Source organism: Macaca mulatta, chromosome 11 (assembly GCF_049350105.2).
Source record: "Macaca mulatta isolate MMU2019108-1 chromosome 11, T2T-MMU8v2.0, whole genome shotgun sequence".
In the NCBI taxonomy this organism is placed as follows: domain Eukaryota; kingdom Metazoa; phylum Chordata; class Mammalia; order Primates; family Cercopithecidae; genus Macaca; species Macaca mulatta.
The window spans coordinates 115,394,544-115,409,859 of record NC_133416.1 but is presented as its reverse complement, the minus strand read 5'-3'; the positions used below and the strand labels follow the sequence as shown (position 1 = coordinate 115,409,859).

At 43.2% G+C, this 15,316-nt stretch overlaps 1 protein-coding gene across 1 annotated transcript in view; it reads left to right on the top strand.

Moving 5' to 3' along the window:
- CMKLR1 (chemerin chemokine-like receptor 1) overlaps nt 1–3,259 on the top strand; it is a 71,241-nt gene extending 67,982 nt beyond the window's left edge. Inside the window, exon 4 of the transcript XR_003720792.2 lies at nt 3,141–3,259. The gene's annotated coding sequence lies outside the window, so the exon portion shown is untranslated. The remainder of the gene's footprint in view (nt 1–3,140) is intronic.
- The last annotated feature ends 12,057 nt before the right edge of the window (nt 3,260–15,316 follow it).

Here is a 15,316-nt window from a genome sequence, read left to right as displayed (position 1 = left end):
AATGGTACTTTCTGGCTTACATAGGGCTTTATCTGCCTGACCTCATCCCACTCTACAGGTTCACTGGGACAGGAGTGATGGGCTTCATTTTTAAAGAGGAGGACCGGGTGCTCACAGAGGTCAGGCTGTGTGCCCAAGCAACACAGCTAAGGGACAACCATGCCCAGGACACTGTGGCTACCAAGCTACTGTGCTCAACACTGAACCCAGTGACGCTGGGCAATTGGTTTCTACACTGTGCACCTCAGTTTCCTCATCTTCAAAATGAAGAGGCAGCACAGGGTCTGAAATGGGATGCCAGACCAGGAGGCAAGGACTTGTGTGCTTAAGTCCTGGGACTTAACTCTGGCCCAGGGTCTTTGTGCAATCTTGGGGAGGTCATTTCTCCTATCTGGATCTCAGCCTTCCCTTCTGAAAAATATGGAAAGGGAAAGGGAAGAAGATGAGTTTTGACACCAGTGAAGTTATTGGAAGTCAGCATATAACAAGCATTTACTATTCACCGAGTCCTCCTCTTGAGACTCACATTACTTCATTGACTCCTCCCCAAAACTTGGGAGGTGGCCACAGTTGTGCATGTTTTACAGATGTGGAGACTCAACTTGGTGTGTTGCCAGAGCCATCCTCTTGGTCAGACAGCCTCTCGGGACTCTTTGATCTCTGACATTCCAAGATTCCAGGCAGAGGGGCCAATCCTGCCTCTCCCACTTTCTAGCTGTGTGACATTCTGGAACAGTTGCTTCACTTCTCTGAGCCTCAGTTCTTTCATCTGCAAAATGGGTCCAATAGTGCCCACCTTGTGGAGCTACTGAGATAATTAGATGACATAGTGCAGGTTGCACTGTCCGGCTTATGGCAAATGGGCTCTCTTTGCCTTCTCCCACCCACATTCAGAAAATGCTTGAGAGGAGCCAGGCTCAGTGAGCGGGTCGAAGGACCTCCTTTCTCTCCAGCAAATCCTGCCTCCCCCTCCCCCACTTCTGTTCTGCTCTGCCAGACTCAAGTTCCAGCTGCAAGTAATTGGATTTAACTTAATAGTCTTATGGATGCCTTTTGGTTCAGGCAATGCAGAGGCCTCTGGGTAATTTGCACGTTTTAAACAAACCAAATAAAGAGCTGATAAGCATAAACAAGTCCATTTTAATTGGATTAAGGGAGGCTTGGTTTGGTGACCATAAACCACAGAGGGGCTGGAAATAAAGGGCTCTTGGAGATTTCAGATTTTCTGCTTCTTTGTACCGTCCCCATCCACCCCCTTCCCCTGACCCTGGGGCATTCTGCACAAGGCGTTGGCTTCCTGCTGAATAAATTGTGCGCTATTGTATTCATGTCCATGTTTTACACAGACGCACATGACATGGTGGTGTCTTTCCCGCACTCTCCCTCCTCACCTGCTATGTACAGTTTGACAAGTGGTTCTACCCACTGGCTTTGGTCTGAGATCAAAGGCCCAAGCCCTGACCCTGTCACTTTCCTGCTTATCTTGAGCAATTTATTTAATCCTCTGAACCTCAGTTTTCTCCACGGTGGAAAGGGATGGTGCTGGTTTCTGCCCTGTAGGTTTGACATGAGCATTACATGCTGGTAAGTTGCCCGCCACTTAATAGGTTCACCAAAATGGCAGCCACTAATAACATGAGCCAGCTGGAGCAGTCACGGCCCCTGCTCCCATGGGAACCAAAATCCTTCTGGGGTCCCAGCTAAGTAGAGACCGCCACCTAGACGTGTAATATGTACTGAACGAAGACTCACCTAACCCAGTCAAAGGGGCCAGGATGGCTTCCCAGAGGAGGTGGGATTTAAAGAACGAATAGGAGCTGGCTAGAGCTGCACTTCCCAAACTAATATGTGTGCAAGTCCCCTAGGAATCTTGCTAAAATGCAGTTTCTGACTCCAAGGAGCTGAGGCAGGGCCTGAAATTCTGCACTTCTAACCGGCTCCCAGGTGATGCTGACTGGGCTGGTCCGAGGGCCACATCTTGAGTTAGAACTTAGCGAGTTGATGAAGCCAAGACTTGAGGCCAGCAAGCTTGCCCGCAAAGCTGGCCTTTTCAACTCTGCTCTGCCTCCTGAAGAGACCAGCAGGAAGATGGGGCACAGGTATCCTCAGGCATCTAGCAGGGCAGTTGGGTCTTGGAAGCTTGTAGCCTGGGTGGGAAATTATATCAACATTTCCTTATTTTGTCTTACACTTCCATGGCTGTTTTGCATTTGACAATGTGCTATATTTGAGCCTGTTCTTATGTAAAAATAACACTCCCCTCTCTGAATATATTTTTTCTTCTATATTCCAGTAAAATTCATGTCCCAAACTGTGCCTTCCCACATGGTCCCACATGGTCCCTCCAGGGAGTGCTGGTCCTATGTGATCACTGGCCTGGGCAGCAATTCACAGATGCTTTTGGGGATGGAACTATCTGACCTGGACTCCACCATGGCCTGACTACTATGGCATGTGTCCTGAGGTGTGGTGGGCTTTTGTTTACACACAAATTCTTATCTCGGGAAGGAAGTAAAAATCCTGACATCATGCCTCCAATTGCATCAGAGCAGGGCAATAGGGTGGAGTCTGGTCTGCAGAGACAGTCAGGCCTGGGTTCCAGGGCTGGTCTTGCTTTTTCACAGCTGTGTGATCCTGAAGACATGCACCTCTCAGCCACAGTTTTCTCATCTGTCAAATGGGGCTTGTACTAGCACCCTGTCAAAGGCGGTTAAGAGCAATTGTTAATTTCTTGCTCTCTGGGGGCCCAATGTACTCAGCTGTAAAATGGAAAAGTTGAGTTAGTCCAGGGGTTGACAAACTATGTCCTGTGGACTGCAGCCTGTTTTTGTCGTTACAGTTTTAATGGCACACGGCCGTGCTCCTTCATTTACATATTGTCTATGGCTGCTTTTGTGTTATAGAGACAGAGGTGATTAGTCATGACAGGCTTTATGGCCACAAGCCTAAAATATTTGCTATCGTACCTGTTACATAAAAATATTAGATGTTCACTGGGCTAGTCCAGTGAATTGCAAACTTTTATTAGCTCGTATAGGGCACACTTTCGGTTGCCTACCTGTTGCATGTTGGATTTTTCAGATAAATAGACTCTGAGATGGAATTTGTTGTCCAGGACACTTTTTTTTTTTTTTCTTCAGGGCGTGCCCTTGGATCAACAGCTGTGGAAGGATGGGGAAGGAAGTGGAACCCGCCAGAGAGAGAAGTTGAGCTGTGATGCAGGTTCAATGACAGTTTCAGCTGAATCCTCAGAGAGATAGAATGGCTCTTTGGGAGTTGTCTTAAGTTATGCTGTGTGTTCAGACCTTTTACCTTACATCAATTAGTCCTTTGATAAGGGCTGCCCCAGGAAGGGCATGACCTTGAAAGCTGAGGCAATCCCTGAAGTAACTGACAGTTGAGCCCAAGGCCTTCACGGAAAGGAGCAGTGCATTCTAGAGTGCCCCACCCAGCCCTACAGCCACTCCCAGCCTGTTCATTGCTGACAGAACTCTGATTTGCTTGGTGACCAGCCCTAAGGGTTAAATCCTGACTCCCTGATTTGTTAAAGCCTTTCATCTTTCTCCCTTTCCCCTTTACCATCTTTTGCCTTTTCAGTCTCCCTTAGAGCTAGCAGTGATCATGGAACCAATTCTGGTCAATAAATTATAAGGAGAAGTCTGCAGGGATGGAGGAGATAACCTGTAGAAATAGTGGTCCTGAGAAAGATACTTTGCTTTCTGATGAAAAATGACAGGTTTGAAAGGACAATCTGACTGACAACCTCTTTCCACTTTCTTCCTTCCTACATTTCTTCCAAATGTAGTCGTTGATGCCTGGGGCTGCAGAAGCTGTATTGAGGCCATGAGGAAACATGACCTCAAAAGATCAACACATTAGGATGGCAGAATGAAAATTAAATAAATAAATAGAAAACAGATAAGGAAAAGAAAAGTAAAAAGAAGAAAATAAAAGAGGAAGGGTCTAGACTCTTCGTATTATTGTCGAATCACTGAATTAGGCCTGGAACCATTCATCTCCAGTCTTCTTGTTAAGTGAGATATTGTATAAAGTACTATGAGTCAGATATTCTATTACTTATTGTCCACAGCATTTCAAACTAATAGGGATTGTTTGGCCTTATGAAATCCTGCGTGGAACATTATACGTGAAGATGAAATCAGAGCTGTTGTAGTTAAAGCAAAGCTGGAAGCTTAGACCTTCCCTCCTATACTCACCTCCCTCTGGGCACCTCTGCACATCTCTGGAGCTCTGGGGAATCCTGTTTTCAAATTGAGGATGGTGGTGTATCAGTTACCTATTACTGCAATGATGCTGTGTAATAATCACAAAATTTCAGTGCATACAGCAATAAGAACTTGTTGCTCACCATCTGGGCTGGTTAACTAGAGAACTCTGCCAATCTTGGCTGGGGTCACTCATATGTCTGATACACAGCTGATTGTTGGCTGATCTAGAATGGCATCAGTTTGGCAATTGGGTCACTAAGCTTTCCTCTCTAAGTCTCACCTTTCAGCAGAGGTGATAGACATGAAGGACAGCAGTCAAGCCTAATTAGGCAAGCACTTTTCTAGCCTCTGATTATATCATATTTGCTAACAGCCCAGTGATCAAAGCAGGCCACATGGCCAAACCCACAGATGGAGTGGGAAAGTACTGCAAAGTCACATGATGAAGAGTGTAAGGGGGGGTGAGAAACTAGGACCATTTTTACAATGTAACACATGTGGTATCTGAGGATCCTCCTGATTTTAAATGTATGACCTTGAAAGGTTCACAGAAACCCCATTTTAAGGAAGTAGCTTTTTCCATTTTAATGATTAGACCATGGTTTAGCAGGTTAGTTCTTAGGGCATATGCTACAAAACACCTGGGCTTTAAGACCTTCAGATCAGCTAGATGTTGATCAGATAGCTGATGTTGTCATTTGTGATGACAAATATGGATACCTATAGTGGGGATTCAGTGGATTACAGCTATATCCATGCATTTAAGAATTACACTAGGAGAACCAAGGAGCCTGTGGTTCCCACCCAAGTGTCCCTGAATGGGGAGGGGGTGATTTGTAGCTCAGAAACATGAGGGGATTGTCAAAGACTTATGAAATCAGTCATATGAACAGTGGAATGTAAGTTAAAGTTCCACTTGTTCCATGACCCATAAATTTCATCAAGATTAAAAGAAAAGCACTGAACATACTTATGTAACTAACTGAGGTTGGCACACCACGTTTGCGGCATATTGGTGCTTGGTTCACCCTCCTGTGCTCAAGGATTTGTTTATTTGTGTGGCCACCCACACAGCTCTGTGCCTCTCAATACACATGGTTTCCACTCTTCTTCAGTTATTTGATTTTCTAGTCATGCTCACATGCAATTTCTTTCCTGGGAGCTGCTACCACTTGAGTTTGTCTAAACAAAAGCCTATCTTCACCTAGTCAGTTTTTCTTTTCAGAAAACCATCAGCCTGTATGCATTTCTGTGTCTTACTTTTGTTCATGTCTTTCTTTCTCTTTCTTCACCTGAATTAGAATTTCCAGAAGGAATGGATTGAAGTTATTAGCATCTTTAAGGAAACAATGGTGACTAGGCATAAACGATGTTTCAGGACCACGGATAGAGCCCTTGACACAGTAGACACGGTATGCCTATCACACAGCCTGTGGAGGACCAATCTGTTGCTTAATTTTCCTCTGTGTAGAGCACTATTTCATCAGGAAATGGATAAGTGGTTGAGAGCTGGAGTCTGGGGTTAGCTCACTGTCACTCCACTCCCTGTCACTACTACCTGCTTGACACAGCCTCTGTTTCCTCTTCAGTAAAGTAGGAATAAGAAAAGTGTCTAACTCCTAGAGTTGTCAGGATTAAGTGGCATGGTAGGTTGAATTACTGGCTCTAATTCTTCATCCTTATTTGTTTTCATGCCATGTGACTTGGCAGTTCATTCTACTGGAGTCAGGGTATATGTCTCCATTTCTTGATTTTGGGTTTGCCATATGACTTGTTTAGCTAATAGGATATTAGCAAAGGTGTTATCAGCAGAGGCTACAAATGTGCTTAGAAATTCTCTCCTGTGCTTTTGTCATTGTCATGAGCAAAGCTTCCCCCAGGTAGTTACTGCTTCTTCAGCTTGAACCCCAGAACCAACCTACATGGAAAAATTTGAGCTCAACCGTTAGTCTGGAGCATAAGACCTGGAGTCCAGCCTGGCCCTACCATGTTGTAGCACACACTTAAACCTGCAAAATAAATGACTGCTATTTTGAATCACTGACCTGGGGTGGTTTGCAATGCAGATTTATCAAGACAATAGCTGCCCAATACAAATAAGATAAAGCATGGACAGCACTTAAAACAGTGCCTGCAAAAAGTAAATGCATCATAAATTTTGACTTTCAGGGACATCATTATCGGGAGCAGATGGAAATGTCAGTGGTGCATGACCAAGGTCTGGCTGTCCAACCCCAGCCAAGTTATTTAACCCACACTGATATTCAGTTTCCTCATGTACAGAATGAAAACAGGAATACCTCTTCTGAGTATGTTTGAAATATTCAAAGGAGGAGTGAACCTAAAACAGTTTTGGAAACTATAAGTTGGTCAACAATAAAGCCAATGTGGTCGGGTGTTCCTAGCACATCCAATGAGTTAGAAACAACACTCAGATTATGAAATCAAGTTGAGAGACACAACCAGCACCATAGAGGGCAATAGCCATTAGCTGAAATCAACAAGCTACTAGCTTTAATCCAGTTTGTCAACAATACACCTTCTACTGATTTGCTGCCAATTCCCAAGTATAGCCTCTGGCCTCACCCAGAGACATCCACAGGTGTGGTATACTTTTAGCATCAGGAGAAGAACCGAGTGGTTCCCAGCAATCTGCTGTAATGACTGAGAAAAACTGTTTCCATGAACACTGTTCTCTTGGGGTAAGGAGTTACCACCTGCAGGTCTCCTTGAAAAGGTAGCTAAGTTACTAAGAATAGAGGCACATGAGTAGTTATCCCTGTTTAAAACAGATTAGCAAGCTGTCCACCAACTGGGAGAGGGAATGAGGCAGAAGGCAGATGTGTTTTGATGGTAAGAATGAGGTAGGGTAGAGACACAGAAAACACAAAGCATGAAGCCATGCCAAGGAGAAGGGAACTGAGAGAATGGGAGAGGATGGGAGAAATGGACAGTTATGTTCTTTGGAAGGCACTAGCAATTAGGAGACCTTGATATGCCTGGGTTCACAAGAGCATGTGACATTTAAACAAAGATCTCTTAAATAGACCAGAAAAAGCACAAACTAAAACAGAAAAATTGAGAAGTTGGACTTTGTTAAAATGAACATTTTTTGCTCTTCAAAAAATGCTGTTAAGAAAAAAAGGGAAACCATCGACTTGATGTAAATATGTATATTCAGTAAAGCTTGTTATCAGAATATGTAAATAATGCTTGCAACTCATTAATAAGACAAACAACCAACTAAAAAACAGGCAGAATATCTGAACAGACACTGCACTAAAGAAAATATAGAGATAATAAGTAAACACGTTTAAAGATGTGCTGTATCATTCATTATCAGAGAGATGCAAATACAAACCACAATGAAATGTCACTCAAACCCACTAGGAAGTCTGAAAGTAGAAAGACTGACAATTCCATGGCTGGGCATGGTGGCTCATGCCAGTAATCCTAGCTACTAGGTAGGAGAATCATGTGAGGCCAGGAGTTCAAGACTAGCCTAGGCAATATAGCAAGACCCTGTCTCTACACAAAAAGTAAAAATAAAAAATTAGCCAAGCATGGTGGCATAAACCTTATAGTCTCAGATACTTGGGAGGCTGAGGTGGGAGGATCACTTGAGTTCAGGAGTTCAAGGCTGCAGCAAGCTATGACTACACCACTATACTCCAGTCTGGGCAACAGAGTGAGACCCTGTCTCAGAAACAAAACAAACGAAAAACCAACAGACAATAACAAGTGTTGGTGAGAATGTGAAGCAACTGAACTTTCATACATAGCTGGTGGGAGTACAAAATGGTATAGCCTCTTTGGGAAACAGTTTGGTGGTTTCTTCTTTAAAAAAACAAAGTTAAACCTACAGTTAATTTTTGACCCAGCAATTTCACTCATAGGTATTTACTCAAGAGAATGAAAGCATATGTCCATACAAAGACCTATATGTGAAGGTTTATAGCAGCTATTCTAAACTGGAAATCACTCAAATTGCCAACAATTGGTGAAAGATCAAAAAAACTGTGGTATGTCCATGTAATAGGGCACTGTGTAGCAATGAAAAGGAATGAACTGCTCACACATGCAACAACATGGATAAGTCACAACAGCAGCAAGTTAACTGAAAGAAACAAGACTCGTGTAATTCCATTCATATGAATTTCTAGAAAAAGCAAAACTATAATGCTAGAAACCAGATTGGTGGTGGCCAGGGGGTCATGAGGCAGAGGAAAGGAATCAACTGTAAATGTCAGGAAAGAACTTTTTGGGAAAATGGTAATGTTGTATAGCATGATAGTGATGGTGATTACGTGACTGTATACGTGACTGTCAAAACTTGTCAAATCACATACTTGAAATCGGTAAATCTTGTTGTATGTGAAATATACTTTAACAGAGCTGACCAAAGAACATGACAAAAGAAAACACTAAGCCCGTGGTACAGGATGTACTAATATTGACAATACTGATTAAATGGCTTTGATAGGCCAGGCACTCCACATACACTTGTCTCATTTTCTAGGTTAGGAAACTGAAGGTCAAGAACATGAAACGACATTCCTAGGGGCCACACCACTGGAAAGTGGCAGAGTCAAGACTTGAACCCAGGAAGGTGAGCTCGGAGCCCATCTGCTTTCCACAGGACCCCATTCAGGCCCTGAGACCAACCAGCCTGCCATCCTGCGGCTTGAGAATTAGGTCAATTGCTGGGGAAAGATGTAATCCTAAGACTTGAGGGGCCCCTGGCTTCTCTTTGGAATTAGCTAACAATTACCAAATCCATGTATTTAATGAGGTGGAAAGCGGCCTATGATAACAATAATTAGCACTTAACCATCTCTCTGTAACACCAGCTTGCTTTAAAGGCATGTTTATTAATTAAACCCTTTGCGCAGCACTGGGAGGCAAGGGAAGGGTGGATGGCTGGCTTTCTAGGAAAGCCGACAAAGGCGAGGAATTGGGTGCGGTTTTTCCTAGGTCAGGCTCCTGCCAGTCTCAGTTTGGGGCCCTGTGACCTTGGTTCACTCAGCCCATCAACATGCAGAGAGAAGGTAAACAATCTTGCTGCCCCATCTCAATCAGAGTTTTGACAACAGGGAAAGTAGGTGTGAAATATTATGTGACCTTGGGCACGGCTCTTCGCCTCTTGGACCTTGTTTCTCTCAGTGAGTTGGTTCATGTGATTCCAAGTCCTACATACGCCCCTAGACTTCCCATTTCAAGGACACACACACACTGAATCCTTAGGGGATCACTCAGCCCAGCACCCTGGGGTTACAGTGGGGAGGACTGAGACCTGGAGAAGGCAGGGCTTTTTTGGCATAGTATTTCTGAACAAAATCCAGTTCCATGATTAGAGAGGGGAATATACAGATTTTAGCTGAAGAAAGAGTTGCTGGAAAAGCCACACTATGGTTCAGTCCTCATGGAGCAGCCTGGATCTGGAGGCAGGGGTCTGTATGCTTTTGTGGGGTGTGTTGGATAAGTGGAGGGAGGGCACAGTGCCGAGTGAATGTGTGAGCCAAGGAATTGCCGAGGAGTGAGTGAACATGCAAACAAATGAATGATGGATGAATAAATGAATCGATGAATGAATGATATCAGAGAGGCAACTAGATGTCAGTCTCAGTATGTTTCAGTCAGAATCCCAGGAGGAGATTAGGATAATCCAAGGAAGATTTTATTACAGATGGATGTTTATGAAGGTGTCATCAGTGTGGGGGACCCTCAGAAGATTGTGGTGACCTAGGAAACTGTTTCCACTCCAGACTCAAAAGGAGGAAGGAAAGGGGCAGTTCCTGAAACCTGGAAGGAGAGAATGTGCAAAGAAGCAAAAGCAGGCCGGGCGCAGTGGTTCACGCCTATAATCCCAGCACTTTGGGAGGCCGAGGTGGGAGCATCACGAGGTCAGGAGATGGAGACCACAGTGAAACCCAGTCTCTACTAAAAATACAAAAAATTAGCTGGGCACGGTGGCAGGTGCCTGTAGTCCCAGCTACTTGGGAGGCTGAGGCAGGAGAATGCTATGAACCTGGGAGCAGGAGCCGAGATCATGCCACTGCACTCCAGCCTGGGTGAAAGAGTGAGACTCTGTCTCAAAAAAAAAAAAAAAAAAAAAAAAAAAAAGAAAAAAGAAAAAGAAAAAGCAGGGCTGTGATCCAAGGCAGATCCAGCCTACAGCTGCCCTGCAGGGAGAAGGAAAGAATAAATTTCCTACCTCCCGCTGCTCCCACCCCCGATCTCCTGCCAGTTCTCTTCTGACACAGCCCACACAGGTCAGCCTCTTGAGAAGTGGGTAAGGAGGAGAGGCAGGGGAGTGGATTCAGAGGGGCATACAGACATCATCCAGTGCCTTCCAGAAATTTTCTAGCCACTCCCAATTCTCTTCTTCTGTTCCCCATGCATACGCTTTTGAGGCACCTTGAAGCAAATCATAAGTCAAACCAAGGGTGAGCCCAGAACTGTGCCCCAGTTGGAGTGAGTCAGTTCTCCCCAAAATGTCTCTACTCTTCCTCAACCAACACGACAGCTGATACTATTCAAAGATGCTACACCATGATCTCACATCCCATGTACTGTTTTTACAGTGGAATGTTGTCTCCCCCATCAAAGATAGGGTCTGTGTCCCCTCCCTTTGAATCTGGGTGGGCTTGTGACAATGAGGAAACGATGCTCTCTGGCTTCTGAGGCTAGATCTATAAAGTCAATACACTTGCCTGTCCCCTCTCTCTCAGGACACATGCTTTGGGATCCCTGACCACCAATAAGAAATGCTTCCGTGAACCTGCCATGCTGGAGAGACCACATGGGGATAGGGAGAGATGCCCAGGCGTTCCAACTCCTTGACATATGAGAGTTGAGCAGTCAGAAGATTCTAGTTGCCAGCCAATGCCCAGTGGAACAGGGATGAGCTGTTCTTGTGCAGACTACACATTCATAAACCAATAAAGGGCACAGGCTCTAGAGGTGCTGACAGCCTGGGTATGAATCTCTATTTATTCCTCTGTGTGACTTTTGGGCAAGTGACTTAACCTCCATGAGTTTCAATTTCCCCTTCTGCTAAATGCCATAGAATTGTGAAAGTTAATTGAGTTCATCTTTGTAAAGTGTTTAGCAAAGTGGCTAAACACTTTACTTATCATAGCTACTGATTTTGCTTCAAGCAAGTTCTTCCCATTATCAGGGTCCCAATCTCACTGTGATAAATAAAGGGCTTGAAGCCAGTGGTCTCCAAGCTCCCTACTGGCACTGGTTCTCTAGCTCTGGGACTAATTTACATACTCAACTGCTTGGGGAAAGGGAATTAGACCCCAGGCCACACACTATCTCCCAGCAGTCCAACGCCAACCAGAGTTTGCCGTGCACAATCTGTACCACCATATACTGAGGACCTGTCTTCTAGATTAAAGATCAAGAAAGCCCTGTTCAGAGTGATCTGGAGGGTTCTACCTCTGGGGCAGAACCTTTATCCTCCCTCGTCAAAGCCCTGCCTTTCTTTCTGAGAGACCAGGCACTATCCACCCCAGGGCATCCACTTGTTGCCAACTGCAGAGCTTGGGCCTCATAAACTTATTAGGGGGCAGAAGGAAGATTGAAGCTATGTACAGATCGTAGAGAGTAAAATGTCATTGGTTTTGGGCTTCTCCAGTATAATGTTCACAAGCCAGCTGATCATGGGGCCACATGTAATCTATAAATACGTTTTGTTTGACCAGCATTGTGTTTTAAATGATAAATAGGTAGGAGATTTTACTTAAAAGTCTCTTGAAAAAATTTGAAGCTCTGAAAACTGTAGCTTATGTAGAATAATTGACTAAAGCTAAGTTGTAACCATCTCCTTCATGGGACGTAAATTCTCCTACACAGCTCCACCATCTCCCTTCCTCACTTTTGTGTTGTAGGTTCACAAATTATATTAAAAACACAACAATACTGGATTTTCTATTTACTTATGTGTTTACCTTTATCCTTCATGGCCTTGTGTTACTGTCTACTGTTTTTTCATTTCAGCCTGAATGTATCCCTTTAGCATTTGTTGTAGGGCAGGTCTACTAGCAAGGAGCTCTCTCAGCTTGTGTTTATCTAGGGATGTCTTTCATTTCTCCTTTATTTTTGAAGGATAGTTTTGCAGGACATAGAATTCTTTGTTGATAGTTTTATTTTTCTCTCAGGACTTTTAATATCCCACTGCCCTCTGGCTTTCATGGTTTCTGATGAGAAATTGGCTGTTAATCTTATTGAGGATCCCTTGTATGGGACAAATCACTTCTCTTTTACTGTTTTTAAGGTTCTCTTTGTTTTTGTCTTTTGACCATTTAATTATAATATGTCTCAATGTGAATGTCCTTGAGTTTATTCTACTAAGAGTTTATTGAGCTTTTGGATGTATAGATTCATGTATTTAATCAAATTTGTGAAGTTTTGGGCTGTTATTTTTTCAACTATTCTTTATATCCATTTATTTTTCTCTCCTCCTTCAGGAACTCCTATATGCATATGTCGTTATGCTTGATAGTATCCTATGTTCCTTAGGTTCTCTTCACTTTTCTTTATTCTTTTTCCATTCTGTTCCTCAGAACAGATCATTCTAATTTTTCCATTTTCTGGCTCACTGATTCTTTGTTTCTGCCTGCTCAAATCAGCTGCTGAACCCCTTTAGTGAATTTTGATTTCAGTTATTTTACCTTACAGGTCTAGAATTTCTATTTGGTTTCTTTTTATAGTTTCAATGTTGTTTCTGATATTCTCATTTTATTCATACATCATTTTCCTGATTTACTTTAGTTATTTGTTCATGGTTTCCTTTAATTGCTCAGATATATTTAGAACCATTTATTTAAGGTTATTGTCAAGTTACTCCAATGTCTGGGCTTTCTCAGAGATGACTTCTGTTAATTTATTTATTTTTCCCTTTGATTAAGTCATACTTTCCCATTCCTTTGCATGCCTTGTGAGAGCTGGTTGTGTTCAGTATTATAGAATGGTAACTCTGGATATCACATTCTCTCTGCTCCCAGGATTTACTATTGTTGATTGTTGGAGGCTGCAACTGTTCATTTGTTCAGTAACTTTTCCAAATTATTTTTGCAAAGTCTGTATTCCTTGTAATGTGTGGTCAGTGAAGTCTCTGTTCCACTATCTCAATGGTTAGACAGTGACCCAATAAAGATTTTCTTAAATGCTGAAATTCAGCTTCTCTTTTCTTCATTAAGCATTCCCTTGGTTGTTGTAAGTTTTGGATTAAATTCCCAAGTTCCAAAAAGTGTATTATTTCAGTCTTCACCAGCTTATGGTTGTTTTAGTGGAGAGACTGATTCTTTTAATTCCCTACTTCATGTTTTTCTGTGTCACTGAGACAGATAATCTCCAGTTCCCACCACTCCCTATTGGTTCTTTGACACAGAGTTAGCTGCCATTTAGTTCTGTGCTGGCATATTTTTCTTGTAGTAGAGAAGTACATGTCTCTGTATGTCTCTATCAAAAATGAGAATTGAACAAAGGCTATGAGAACCCCATGTTTCCTGAATATTACAGGGGTAGAATATATTTCTTCGTGAAAATGAGAAGTATTCTTTTGTGTTCAGTATGTGAAATTAGTTCATACTTAACTCACTTGTGGTACACATCTGGCTCCTCTGGGCATGTGAATTTGAGACCCTCTACCGATTGGTCTGGTAGTTTCTTTACTTGGAAGAGTAAGTAAAAGTTTTTTCTGTTCTGTCGAGACAATGTCAGTTGAAACCTGCTCTGGATATTGACTGCTAATAAGAACTTGGGGATGACTCTGATGAGGTCTTCTAGTGGAAGGTAATTATTGCAGCATTCATTTCCAAAGAGCCTGCTGTTGATGTTTCTGCCTTTATCCCTTGCCAATCTGTTCTTCCTTTGACCTTTGGCCACAGAGTTCCCCAGAGTCACCAAATTTAATTTTCTGGGAATTTACTCTGTGTCTGACATAAATCATGTCAAACAGGTTAGTGAAAGTGGAGTAGATTCCGTACCCAATAAAAACTGCTTTGAGGCCAGGCCTGCTCCTCAGGCATAAGGGTAGCTCCTCTTTACAGAGCACCTACTGTATTTCAGGCACTTCATAAGCACAAGCTTATTCCATTCTCCTAACAGCTCTGTGAGATGGGAACCATTACTTCTACTTTACAGAAGAGAAAATTGAGACTTAGAGAGTTTCATATTTGGTGGAGGTGAGACTTAAACCCAGCAAGAACTTCAGAAAGTTTGTGTCCATACTATGTGCTGTAATATTTCATCTGGTGCTCTAACTTGCACCTGTCAGCCCACTTCTGATTTCAGTTGTGGCTGGCATAGACAATTTTGTGAGGCTTCCCATTCACTCCCTCTTTTGTATTTTGCCTCAAGCATATGCCACACACCCTACTTTTGGCCCTTGGCTTCTCTAGTGTCGTTAACTTCAGGTGTATCTTGCTTGGGCCTATGCAAGGGGAGTTATTAGCCCCAGGGACAACCCTCAACTAGTAAAAGTGGAGAGCTGATGAATAGATACTCCCAACTCCTTCTGGCAGTTGGCCCTGAGAGGCACTCTATATACTTCTTGGGAGGTCCTAGTGGAATCTCACCCCCATGACCCAAAGTCATGACTTGATAATGCGGTGTACATTGGTCTTTTTCTTTCTTGTCTCACTTCTCCTGCTCCCTAGGGTCATCTCTCAATTAAACAACCTATACACAAATCCTTGCCTCAAGATCTGCTTTCAAAGGACCCCAAGCAAAGACAGTCAACACACTTAGATTTCTTGAATCAAGATTTTTTCCAAGGATGAATATCGAGGTTTGAATAGGTGAAAGTGGGAAACATATTCGTACAATTATAGTGAGGCTTTGGACTAATCCACCACACTGGACATATCCACATGGGTTTTTCTGGCTACTTCAAGGTAGTCCCTATGACAGGTTTCCCTACTTGATGTTACTGAGGGAAGTTCATACCCGTTAGGGCTAGTTTATGAGCTACAGAGAGAAAATAAGCCTCATGACCACACTGTTGTGCCAGGTTTTCAGCTGACAAAGCACTTCATGGCTTAATCATGTCCTTGATCCCTCAAGTTAGCCAATGG